The sequence below is a fragment of the Crinia signifera genome, chromosome 5 (assembly GCF_055691185.1).
Source record: "Crinia signifera chromosome 5, ASM5569118v1, whole genome shotgun sequence".
Classification (NCBI taxonomy): Eukaryota; Metazoa; Chordata; class Amphibia; order Anura; family Myobatrachidae; genus Crinia; species Crinia signifera.
The window spans coordinates 99,288,650-99,302,342 of record NC_139221.1 but is presented as its reverse complement, the minus strand read 5'-3'; the positions used below and the strand labels follow the sequence as shown (position 1 = coordinate 99,302,342).

General features: G+C 45.2%; 1 long non-coding RNA gene across 2 annotated transcripts in view; it reads left to right on the top strand.

Moving 5' to 3' along the window:
- Positions 1 to 13,693, top strand: part of LOC146080441 (uncharacterized) — a 16,209-nt gene extending 2,516 nt beyond the window's left edge. The window contains exons 2-5 of one of the 2 annotated variants that reach the window (XR_014474880.1): positions 7,116 to 7,436; positions 7,532 to 7,597; positions 10,333 to 10,445; positions 10,654 to 13,693. This is a non-coding gene — a long non-coding RNA (uncharacterized LOC146080441). Of the gene's footprint in view, positions 1 to 4,855; positions 7,437 to 7,531; positions 7,598 to 10,332; positions 10,446 to 10,653 lie in introns of those variants that run through there. The other variant, XR_014474879.1, reaches the window with a different exon arrangement.

Genomic DNA, 13,693 nt, shown 5'->3' with positions numbered 1-13,693 from the left:
TGCGATGACGGAGGCCCCCCGCGATACCTGTAATGTGGTGTGCGGGGGGTCTCTATCACCGCGATGCCAGACGCATATGTTAGTATATATGCCCTGGCATCACGGTGGCGAAGGGCAGAATTGGGATAGGAGTTCAATGACTTATCGGAACCCCACCAAACATGCAGGTTATTGGCTACATAGCCAAAATTGACTTGCATGCTTAGACACCGGGGCTGAAAGGTTAATGATGCGTAAGAGCTCGCATCGTTAACGGTATTGAGCATAGACACTACCCATATTTTTTAAATATATCGCTCATAAGGGCTTTTTAAGTTATTTTAAGTGTAATTTATTTGAGTGTAATGTTTACAGAAGCAACCCAAGCACCCATACCATGTCCATCTATATTCCTACTCCATGTAACTAATGGGGATTTCACCTGTACACCTGTGGGTCTGTATAACCATGGTTTTAGAGGTGACTGTATCAATCTGTTTCCTGCGTATTTTAAGGTGTGTACACACAGTTCAATTTTGGCTTACAATTATGACTATAAAGTCTAAACCGTATAGAAAGTTAGCAAAAATCACAGTGTGTCCTCTGCTTGTGATATCGATTTGTGGCTCGATGAGGCCGGTATTGCATGGACTGAGCAGGCAAGGCAATTTTGACTATATCGCTTGGAATTTATTTGCCCTAGTCAAAAAAGCGAATGAAGATAGCCAAAAATGCCTTTTACAGTCCTAGGTGTGATTAATCTAGATATTAATACAGAAGGATGACTTTTATAAATAGTCAAATCTGCATTGTCGAAAATGGCCGCTAAATTGTCGAATCTGCAGCTGTTATCCCCAATCAGTGTCCATTTTCACCGATCCACAGGTTTTTCGACCGTCAGAAAATTTCCAACAATCAGAAAGATTGTATAGGTTGCATGTAAATTCAACCTACTCTTGTCCAAAAGTGCCAATATTTTCAATTGTCTGAAATATCTGCACACATTGAATACCCCCCTTAATCTCTCTGCACATATTACATTTGCCCCACCTGCAGCACAACATGGTTTTTTTCATTAGAGAAAAAATGTGCTTTGCAATCCAGTCAGAATTAGGCTCTTTGTCCATAGATTTGCAAATATTGGTGTTGTAATTGGTTGCTTCATTTTAACGTTATGTGGCAAAATGTAAAGTACAAATGTGACGAGTTTGGTTTCGGCATAAAGCCTAATAAGATGCCAAAAATATTGAATGATAGGACAGACCCATAAACAATTGTATGTGCCTGCCTCTTTCTAAAGACATTTTGGGCGGGAATGGGTTTCAGAATTTCCCATTTGAAAACACTGATTCGGGGACAAATGTTTTTTTGGGGGAAATACATTCGGGAAGAGTTCAGTGTACATGCTAGCTTGTAAAACCTTTCCTGAAAACAAAAGTACTTTTAATAATACTGGTACAGGTTGAGTATCCCGTATCCAAAATGCTCGGGACCAGGAGAATTTTGGATAACGGATTATTCCGTATTTCGGAATATTTTAATATTTCAATGATGTATTTTGAAGTATCTTGCATGTATGCTGTATAAACACATAATATACACACAAATATATTTTATTACCACATAAAATACACACAAATATATTTTAATTGTTCAAAAAACAAGGTTTCAAAACGTGAAACAAAATGTGTGTACTAATGTGTGTACTATCTCAGCACTGAATTTGAATGCCAAGCAATCATTGTCTTGCACATATATAGTGCCAGTTACATATCATGTCCCCAGTGATGCTGTTACATATGTCCCCAGTGAGTTTTTAGCAAAAAAAAAATTTTTTTTCACTTTCTGGAATGTCCGTATTTCGGAATAATTCGGATAACGGATACTCGGATACGGGATACTCGACCTGTATAATTAATTGGAGGAAGTGGGTCAACCACCTAGACATGCCTCCCGTTATCTCAGCGTGATTTAAAATTTTTCTCAAATATGTCTAATGTATTGAGGTGGCTTTGTAATTAGGTACCAGATGAGTCAAAAAGTAGTCCAAGGATTTGTTCCAATCCCCTCTGAAAAACATGTCAGAACATGTGTGATTTTGTTTGTATAAATGGTAAAGAATGTGGGCTGACCATTGCATATTTAGAAGACATTTCAGGAAAAGGCTCAAATCATGTTGATCCCTGCCAATCCCACATAGTGAAGGGGTGAGCAGCTAGGCTGTCCAGAATCAGGAATCAGGGGTAAAAGTATGGGTGACATCCAACAGGGGGCGATCACATCGAAGCCCCTTGCAGGACCAGGGGCTTGCTGTGCTGGCCACAGGTTCTTCTTTCCCTCTATGGGGGTAATGGAGCCCCACAAGGGAGAATAGCCCCTGTAATTCACGATCCAGACTGTTGGACATTTACCAGTGGGTATTCCTTTGTCGGAAAATTGACCGCCGGAATATCGACTGTCGGGAGGTCATCCGGCGGTAGGGAGTGATATTGGTTTAATCTTGCCCTATTGCATAGGATACACCAAATTTCCCTGGGTATCCACAGCAGAGGATTTAAGTTTAAGGGGTCAGATATTTCTTGATCGCGTTGATGAAGAAAACATTTATTAATCAGGCCTATATTAGCTGACTTAGTGTATGCTTGTTTGTGGCACTTTCTGCAGTGACAGCTATTATGACATAGTTTGAAAATTTGCTTACACAGATTTGTGCACGAGAGTTTATTTTTAGCATAGTGGATGACCGCAAAATGTGTGTTTTGTGTCAAATTAATTTGTTCGTGGATTGTTAGATTGCAAAAGATGTTGGTTGGTCATGGGTTTTAAAAGGCACCTTTTACATTAAATTGCATAATTTTGGAACTGTAAATTCTGCAAATCACTGCTTTGTGAAACTCATAATACATGCATTGAAACCCAACTCCCTTCACTTCCTTTACCAATGACTTGTTTGCCCCTACAAGACTTTTTAGAAGGGTATTTTTAAAAAGTAAGTTGCAATGCGTTATAACAAACATAGGCCCTGATTCAGGATCACTCACTAAGCAGCGGTTGTTTGCTGCTTAGCGAGCGGCTTAATGCTGCCCACCTCCTGGCCGAAGCCCCCCCTGCCGCCGCCAAGTCCCCTCAGTACCAAGCGAGGGGATGTACGGGAGCACATCCCCTCACATGCGGCTGAATGGGAGAGAAATAATTCAATGGCCGGTGACTATTTAGACTATCAGTCCACCAAAGAGGGGGTGGGTGCTGACGTCATGTGCCGGGGCCAAAAAATTGCTCATCAAAAATTACATCCAGATCTTTTCACATTGAAAACATACAAAATCTCAAATGTCAGTGGCATAACGACCGAGGGTGTAGGGGTGTGCAGCTGCTATGGGGCCAGAGATGTTTCTAGGGCCACAGCTCCCCCTGCACCTAAAGATCAGTGCTCTCTGCTCCCCCTCCTCACCCCGGCCTGTCTTCAGCCACGGAGGATGAAGCTACACTCCCACAAACAACTGGCTGCTTTCCTGCAGTCCCGCGATTCGTGGACATTGAGGGGGCGTGGCCTAATGCCTTAGAGTGTCCAAACCCATAAGAGACCCCTGGCTGTGCCCCAATCAAGACTGCTGCAATGAGGTAATGCTTGCCCCCCTCTCTCTCTGCCTCCCCCTCTCTTTCGTCAGTCTCTCTCCCCTCCTCTCTCTTTTTCCGGCTGTCTTTTTCTGAAGCCATCTCCTTCCCCCTCTCTCTCTCTCTAATGCTGTCTCATCCCCCTGTCTCTGATGCTGTTTCCTCCCCTCTCTTTGACGCTGTCTCCTCCCTCCCTCCTTCAAGTTCTCCCTCAAAGCCCACTTCTTCCGACTAGCCTATCCCTCCTCCTCCTAACCTCTTTCGCTCCTCCTATCCTGCCTACCCTACCCCTCCATCCGTTCCTACTTATCCTATTGTTATTCATTCGTCCACCCACCTCCTTTTAGTCTGTTAACTCTTATGAGTAGGGCGCTCCTTCCTCACGTACTCACCCTACCTCTTTACCTCACCTGTCCTCCTGCCCTGTTCTTCCCTTCCTCTACTTCAACTTCAGTCTCCTCGACAATTTCGACACCTACTGCAGAACTGATGCTGATTTTAGTTCTACCAGCTATACCCCTATTTATACTGTATTTTATCAACACACCCTGTACGTTACCTTGTAATTTGTTATTTCTTTGCTATGTACGGCGCTGCGGACACTTTGTGGCGCCTTATAAATAAACAAACTACTACTACTACTGCTTGAGATTATTTATATTGAAAGTGCTTCATACAATGCTGATGATATATGGGTGAAATTTACTAAGATGTGTATTCTACTTCACATGTGATGTTGCTATACACTCAGATCCTGTCTACTATAGAGGGTGCTAAACAAATAAGAAGTAGATTCTGATTGGTTGCCCAAAGCAACATCACATGTGAAGTAGAATACACATCTTAGTAAATTTCCCCCATTGGCATATATTCAATGCCGTGGGCGAGCGGTGACTGCGAGCAGGACTTTTTGCTTGCAGTCACCGCTCACCCTGTCAGTATTCAACTGACCCCCCTCATACGCAAATTCCCCCTCGCTCCGTTTTTTGAGCGAGGGGGAATTTGTGTATGTGCCTCCAAAAGCTGCGAGAGCCGAGGCTAATTACAGAGAGTTTGCTGCACTAGCCTCGGCTCTCGCAGTTTAGGGGAATCCTCGCAGTTCTGTGACTGCGAGGATTCCCCCGGAACGTTGCATAGTGCGAGCGGCCGGCGCGGGGGTTAAACTGCGAGGATCACTGGTTTTCTGTGATCCTCGCAGTTTAACCCCCTCGCCGGCCGCTCGCACCGGCATTGAATACCTGCCATTGTGTCTTCAATTTATTCCATTGCTAACCAGAATTTTTTGGGATAAGTCCAGCTTGGTATTGTGACATACAGATATGCCCTGACACGTTGACTGGAACAATGATGTTGAGGAAGTAATAGGTATTCATATCTGTGTTTACAGAATGATATACAATATCTTTCTGGAATTTGGATTTTTCTGGGTAAAGGGTATTTGTGCAAAAAAAAAAGAAAGCTGAGTAAAAAAAAATGCCATACAGAGGTATGGGTTTGGACAGGGCCGCAACTGGGGTGGCGGTTGTAGATGTAGCGGGACCAAATTACTGCCTTGGGCCGGGTGACTAAAATACTACTTTCAGTCTGATTTAATCCGTGGTTTACGTGACAATTGAATCTTAAACACTGAACCTACATTCAGTTTCCTCTATTATGACTCCCCCTAATAAACCAAACTTAAGCATCCTTACATAATCATGTCATCCTGTCATATACCTTCAATGTCTGGCTGGAGCATGAAGGCCGCAACGGCAGGGCTGGTGCAAGGTTTTACAGCACCCTACTATACACGCCAATACCAAGTTAACAGAATATCAGGTGAACTTTAAAGTTGAACACCTGTCATTTGCATTGACTTAAACAAGGATGCCTCTCTAAGAGCCATCTTTATTTTTGTGTTAGTCAAACACTCCCCATATCCTGGAGCCCCTAGACAGCTGCCTAAGGGTGGAGCTTTCCTTGTCCACATGTGGAAAGCAGTGATAGGGGCCCACACTTTCTTTCCTAGGCCTTGTGTGGCAGCATCACTCACTCACCCTTAGTTATGGCCCTGGCATGCTCAGCAATATACTATAAATCTTTGTATATCATTTAATAGGATGCATTTTGTGATTTCTGGCGATAATTAGGCAACAAAATGGCGGTATCGCATTTTTTTGTGATTAATCGCCAATTTAATAGGGTGCGCTAAGTGCCGTAATTCACGCATTTTCTGCGATAAATCACACTTTCTCACTTGCTGGGAAAAATTTGCATTTTTATCGCATCCAGATGTTTTCCCATTCTAAAGTATACAAATCGCTTATTTAATGGCATGCGCAAACGGAAATCGCATTTTTGAGGTGTCTAAAAATCGCAATTTTTTCAGACCAGGTTCTGATGGGCGAATTGGCCCAGAAGCAACTTTTGTCAAGTACAGAAATGGTTAATTTGCTCACAGGTGTCCTCATTTCTATTCATAAACTGACCCTACATATACCCCCAACATCATTAAGGACACCTGTGAGGGTTTGAGAGATGGAGATTGTGCAGAGTGGTGTGGAGTTGGTTATTTGTGATTTTGACCATTTCGAGGAGCTGCGCAGGAGGAGGGAGGAAGCTGCGCGCCAGATCCAGGTACCCCGAGTACTGCGTTCTCACGTAGGTATCGTGCTAGGCTGTACCTGGACTCCCTCTCTGATCAACAGGTTGTGGGGATGTTTAGGCTAAACCGCAATAACCTGTTGGACTTATATGAGCAGGTGAGAGATGATTTGGATCCTTACGGGGGTGCCAACTATGCAGTGTCTGGACTGCAGAAATTAATGTTTGCCCTCTACTTCTTGGCCACAGGCTCCACTCAGTCTGTGACCTCATGGTCTTTGGGGGTCTAACAAGCCACTTTCTCTAAGCATTTCACTCAAGTGTTATTTGCTTTCAAGAAGTTGTGGCACACATACAGATTCCCACGTTGTGAGTCCGAGTGGCAGGACCTTAAGGTGGCTTTCTATCGGCTCTCAGCATTTCCAAACGTGCTGGGAGCCATAGATTGCACCCACATTGGGCTTTGGGACCCGCATGTGAGGGGACACGTCTATGTCAATAGGCGTGTGCGGCACTCTCTGAACGTGCAGGTGGTATGTGATGCTACCCTAAAAATTCTCAGTGTGGTTTCAGGCTACCCAGGGAACTGCCATGACGCCTATATTCTGCGGCACTCAGCCCTCTGGGACCGATTCCAGGACCAAAAAATGCCAGAGGGCTGGCTACTTGGTTAGTACATTAGAACATATACAAATGTGTCTGTTGTTTTACATCTAAAGTGGCACTGTAGTTTGTACTCCCCTCTGATATGTGCAATATATAGGCGGAAGCAGTCCCTCTCCTTTACCAGTTTTTTATGTATGTTGCTGTTGTCCCACTTCCTCATGTTACCCCAATGTACATATGTTACCATTTAATGCACTGGCCTCATCTTTTCTGTAAAGGTGATGCAGGATATGGGTGTCTTCAGTGGCTCATAACACCTCTGTGTTCCCCAGAAGGCCTTGCACAGCAGCGCTAGAACGAAGCACACTTTGACACTCGCAATGTTGTGGAACGCACCTTTGGGGTGCTGAAAAGTAATTTCAGGTGTTTGGACAGATCATCAGGTATACTGCTTTACCTCCCAGCAAAAGTAGTGATGATGATTGTCCAGGCTTGCTGCATGTTACACAACATAGCCCTTACCCAACCGTCTTATATTGAGGATGACAATGCAGCAGTCGTGCAGGAAGCTGAAACTACCTTGCCTACGGTAGTGAGGGGTACGCAGAGGGGGGATCTGATGCGTAGGGAGATCATCAGGCGCTACTTCTCAGGTAATTACATGTGTACACTATCCTACCATGTACCTTTGCTGTAAATGTGTTCACATACAATAAACCATTTACCATACATTATCATCAATATTTAGGGGAGTAGTCAGAGGCCTAGAGCAGAAGCTGCTTAACCTGAGGTATCCCTTGCTGACTACATGCTGGTAAGTACATTATTACAATGTTGTATGCCTATTGAAGTTATTAACAAACCCACAACATCAATTAACACCCAGGGCTATTTTTGTGCCGGAACGCCCCGGAACGCCGTTCCTGAAGCTCTTTTGCAAAATGACGTAATCAGGAACGGCGTTCCGGGACCTCCGCGGCCTGACCCACTGAAGTGCCGCTGCGTGTCCGGCCACCCGCCCGTCAGCTGCCCCTGGTATCCCCTGCACACAGTGAGACAGACGCTAGAAGTCATAGTTCACCTCTAGTGTCTGACAGGAAGCACAGCTCTGTGACTTCCTGGTAACGCTGCAGAGCTGTGCTTCCTGTCAGACGCTGGAAGTGAAAAATGACTTCTAGCGTCTGTCTCATTGTGTGCAGGGTAAGGCAGGGGCAGCAGCAGCAACTCATGGGCAGGTGGCCGGGCACATATTAACCCCTTGGCAACGAGCTAAAACCCCTGGCAACGGAAATTAACCCCCCTTGGCAACGAGCTAAAACCCCTGGCAAAAATGCTTTACCCCTTGGCAACATCCAATAAGCCCTGACAACGCATATTAACCCCTTGGCAATGAGCAAGAACCCCTGGCAATGGAAATTAAAATCCCCTTGGCAACGAGCATTAACCCCTGGCAAAAATTATTAACCCCTTGGCAACATCCAATAAGCCCTGGCAACGCATATTAACCCCTTGGCAATGAGCAAGAACCCCTGGCAATGGACATTAAACCCCCCCCCTTGGCAATGAGCAAGAACCCCTGGTAATGGACATTAAACCCCCCCCCCCTTGGCAACAAGCAAGAACCCCTGGCAACGGACATTAACCCCCTTTGGCACTGAGCATTAACCCCTGGTAACAAATATAAACCCCTTGGCAACAACCAATAACCCCTGGCAATGCATATTAACCCCTTGGCAACGAGCAAGAACCCCGGGCAATGGACATTAACTCCCCCCCCCCCTTGGCAACGAGCAAGAACCCCTGGCAACGGACATTAACCCCCTTGGCAACGAGCAAGAACCCGTGGCAATGCATACTAACCCCTTGGCAATGAGCAAGAACCCCTGGCAATGGACATTAACTCCCCCCCCCCCTTGGCAATGAGCAAGAACCCCTGGCAACGGACATTAACCCCCCTTGGCAACGAGCAAGAACCCCTGGCAATGCATATTAACCCTTGGTAATGGACATTAACAACCCTTGGAAACCGACATTAACCACCTTGGCAACAGAAATTAACCGCCTTGGCAACAAGCAGGTAATTTATAATTTATTAGAAGCCTTGCTGTGGGGGGCAACGTGGTGTGGCATAGTCAGTGTGTATCGATTTTTGTGTGACATCCCATTTTTTGGGACGGTCCTGCGGGAATTAGACACATGCATGTGCATGCGTCTAATCAGGCAGGCAGGGGGGCTGAAGGCATGGCCAGCAGTTCACACAGCACTGGCCATGCCCTCACAGCGACAAAACTGCGCCCCACGCACATACATATACGGTGTTCCTTTCTCCACTGCAAAAGTTGGGAGGTATGTATTAGGTGTGAGGGGCATTGCAATGTGTGGCATAATGTATCAGGGGCATTACAGTGTGCAGCATAGTATCATAGGCATTGTGGTGTGCTGCATCATGTTTCAGAGAAATGGCGGTGTGTAGCATAATGTGTTGGGCATTACAGTGTGCAGCATATTGTGCAGGGGCATTATGGTGTGCGGCATAGTATCAGGGGCATTGGTCAAATTTTAGTAGCTCTGAGTGTTTGTACATAAGGAATTCTTTGCTGCTGGTAATAGTGGGAGAAGAGGCTGGATGTGCTGCTAAATCTAACCGAACACCCCCTGCAGCCTACCTAACCTCCCTTCCCTCTGACAGCCGAACGAACCCTCTCCTCTCACAGCCACAACAATTGATGCCCCGGCCCTTTAGTAGCTCCACCCACATCACCGCCCACATCTGCCCCGCCCACAGTTCCTGAACCTATTTTCCTACAAAAATAGCACTGTTAACACCCATACCTGCACATTAGCATATAGCATTACAGCATTTAAGTGTTATCAAATATAAGAAACCACAGAGACATATGTATGGTAAATAACATCTTTACTAATTTACTTGAAAAAATAGTCTCCTTTTACTGGGCCAACATTTTGCATGGGAAAAAAAATACAATTTACAAGTGCTCAATAACAGCAATACACATTTGTTATATAACAAATGCCTGAGCACGTGCACATCCCCCCTTCGCCCCTGACCCCAGGCCACCCCTGGTTCGAACACTCCAACGTGGGGGTGAAGTGGGTGAGCCACTTACTGGTGTACTGGAGACACTACTAATAGTAGATGTAGCTGCCCCTATAGCTTGAGTTTGCCCTTGAACACTTTCACTAAGGCTGGCAATTTGACTATTGTGTTCATGTAGGGCCTGAGTCATTTCAGACATACTGTACGTGTCCAGGGTGGTAGCCATCCTGACTTGTGTGCCCACAGCAACACGGACACTGCTGGTCAATGTTTTAACTTGTTGAAACAAGTTTCTAATGTGGCCTTGAATATTTCCAATTTGATGGCTTTGCATGGACATGAATTCAATTTGCTTACTTTTAAATGTATGCAATGAGTGAGCAATCTGTTCAGGGGTAGATGGTGTGTGGGGTGATTGGGTGGGGGTTGGTTGGGTGTCACCACAGTTGATGCCTTTTCAGTCTGTGCTGTAGTGATGTTTTCTTCATCAGGTGAAAACAATTTGACGGGCTGGAGGATTATCTCCATATCTTCGTCAATCATTTACACTGATTGTGTGGGTTGTTGGACTAGTTGTGATGATCCTGTGGGAACAGAAAAATTGGTAAGTATTCAACCATAGCAGTGCATTATATTTGTACTTATTCATAATTAGAGTAATGGCTGCTTCTCATTACATTCATTTCTGTTGGTGTGTAGCAGCAGGAGATGAATGTAATGTAGGCTATTGTGCATGTAAGGCTATTGTGCATGTAAAATGGGTGTGTGTACTGTATGTGTAATGCTGTCACATTATTTTTGATTACCTGCAGCCATTTGCCTGGATCGCTGTGTTGCGGTAGCCCTTTGGGATGGATGATCTGCAAAGGAAATGATGGACAGGCGTTAGAGACCTTGCATGGACAGCATTTATTACCAGCATGTTTTTTTATGTTAAAAATAACCCCTAAGACTCACATGGGTGATGGTGACCCATCATTTATGTACATTAATGTGCTCTATTTTATTTTAAATTATTTAAACATATAATAACATTGCTTATGACTGAAAACTGGCAGGAATTCTGCTGTATGGAGGCGTTTCAGCTATGACATCATGACACCTATGTGTGGGCCCACAGCCATGTAAACCTTTAACAAAATATGATATACATTTGTCCTAACCCAGCAGGTGTGGAACTACATGGCCCAGCATCACCAACAATTTCAAACTATGAGCATGAAATTTCTCTAGGTTACCTTACTGGGATATATAGTTTCACAGCAGCACTATTGTTATATTTCCATTACACGAGAGCATTACAGTTATAAAACATTGCAATGTATGTTGTACATGAAATGTGGGCACACTTACCAGTTCGGGGTGGCGTTGGTGGCCTATCTGTGTCCACCACATGGAGCCCAGGAAGGACCTCTGGTGGGATGATACACTTTAACTTATTTTCGTAGGAGGTGTAGGACACAGGTTTGGGGCTTCCTCCTCCAGTCCGGCAAGCCTCTTTCACCTCAGTGGCCATTTTGGTCTTTAGTTGCCTTTTTATATCATTGAAACTATTTTTCACATTTCTCACTGTGCGTTTGTGGCTGCTGACTGCGTTCACGGCCCCTGTAATGGAGTCCCACATGGCCCTCTTCCCCTGTGCAGTGGTTCGGTTGTTATGTTTGCCCAGCAGCCGGTCATATACAGGGATAATAGCCCTGACTAGTGTGGCATTTTCCTCATATGAGAACCGGACCTTCCGGACACTTTGGATGTGTCCACTTTCTCCCTCCTCCTCCAGCTCCTCTGTGGCCATGTCCCCCTCGTCCTCCAGGGCAGTCTCACCCTCCTCCTCACCTCTATCTGCCATCCACCTCAGGCCAGTCGACCTCAGAGATGTGGCCCTTCTGCAGCTCCTCCTCTGACTGTGGTGAAGAGGTCCTGTGTTAGTGGATGGGATGGGGATGCAAGAGGCTCCTCCATCTCCTCCTGCTGTGCCTGCTCCTCCGAGGTCCGGGCTGGGCCAAGCCTTGCTATGGCAATGCTGCCTGCCACACTGCTGCCTCTCCCTCTCACAGTGCTGCCTCTCAGCATGCCTCTGCTGCATCTCCCCCTGGCTCCTCTGGCGCTGCTGCTGCCTGTGAGTGGGCCACTGCTGCCTCTGCCACCTGCACTCACTGCCACTCCTCTCCCAGACATCACTTCTCTCCTCTCCATGGTCCTTACTCCCTTTCAAAGGTTAAAATGGCGCCTGTGCCCCTTTATATTGGGGGTTTGATGCATAATGTAGGGGACTTAGGTGGGCCAATAGGTTAGGGTGTTATTTGGCATGCTGAGGCAGTGTTGTAGTTCGCACTCCGGTTAGCCCTAAACTCGCACATGACCGGCAGGGAAAATCGCACATTTATGTGTCATAAAATCGCATCACATCGCACCACATCGCATCTCTTTGCACTTCATCGCACTTTTTGGCCGCATTTTCGTGTCCCATCAAATATGCGGTTTACCAGGGAAAAAGGCAATTTCAAAAAGTGCGATGTGAGGCGATATGGTGCGATTTTAAAAAGTGCGAAAAACTTGCATTCCATTAAATATCACCCAATATTTTTTTTGTTTGTTTATGACATCTTTTATGTACATAGGAGCAACAGTGATTATGCAACCACATTTATATTAATTTCTATTTCTATTGATTTTTATGTGATGGTTATATCTAAATGGCATGACGTTAACTCCGCTCTCAGTATTTAGAATTTACTCACTGACATATTTTAACATTTCCACTGGTAGAGCTAATTACTTCACTTTTGATTCTGTGAGGAAACCAGAAAAACATTAACTGTAGGTAGCTCTCAAAGAATGGAGTTAGTTACCCCTGCATTATGTTGAAAGGTACAATAGGTTGACAACCCAGGGGTGAAATTGCTAGAGACAATGGATTAAGTTGCCGCTTGGTCCAGGACTTAAATGGAGCACCTCCACTCCATTGTCCCGGCCCAGGTCACCGGTGGTGCTGCTGTTCAATATGGATCATTTATCAGATCTTATTAGCCATCACCATGATTGTAAATGCTCAATGTGACAGTGCCCCAGCCTCCAAGTGCAGCTATACTCAGATGGGCAAATCCTGCCTCCCAGATGGGAAGGGGCATTTACATAAGAATGATGCCTCACAATAAGGGGTCCCTGAGGGCATGTGTCCCAGGCCCCACACCTTCCAGGGAACATCCTAGATTATTAGAAGAAGGGACAGAGAAGAAGATGGTAGTGTCCCAGGACTTATTCCTGCTTTGGGAGGATAAGTGATGGAGCTGCCTAAAGGTGCCCACACACTAGAAAGATCTGCGATCGTAAAAGATGTCAAGGCATAAATTAGCCTTGACATCTTTTGTCCGCCCTGGACAAAAGATTTCAGGCAAGCGCACATTTTACCAAAGATTTCTCTTAAGATCCAATGTGCTTTCCTATGGATCTTTTGTTAAATCTTCTGATCTTTCATGAGCATGTAAGATAAGAAGATTTAGGAAAAGATCAGCGGGAGCGCGCTTCCGATAAAGATCAGCTGATTTGCAGGGCGGTGGGCAGCGTCTCTAGTGCTGGCTAAGCTGCAAGCTTCGCAGCTTACCGAGCCAACCAGAATCACCCCCATAGTTTGCTCTACACAACCTGGCATAGTCTCACGGTCCAGAAGGCCCTATATGTATGATCTCTGTGGTAATAACACGTATGAAACGGGTTTTATCCTATTTAACCATTTTATAACTTAAATATGCATGTTAGACTAATCTAATGATTAAACAATTTAACATAATGGAACAATGGCCAAGTTTGTGCTAATTGTACTTTTAATAAAACTTCCATAATAGCTGTCCT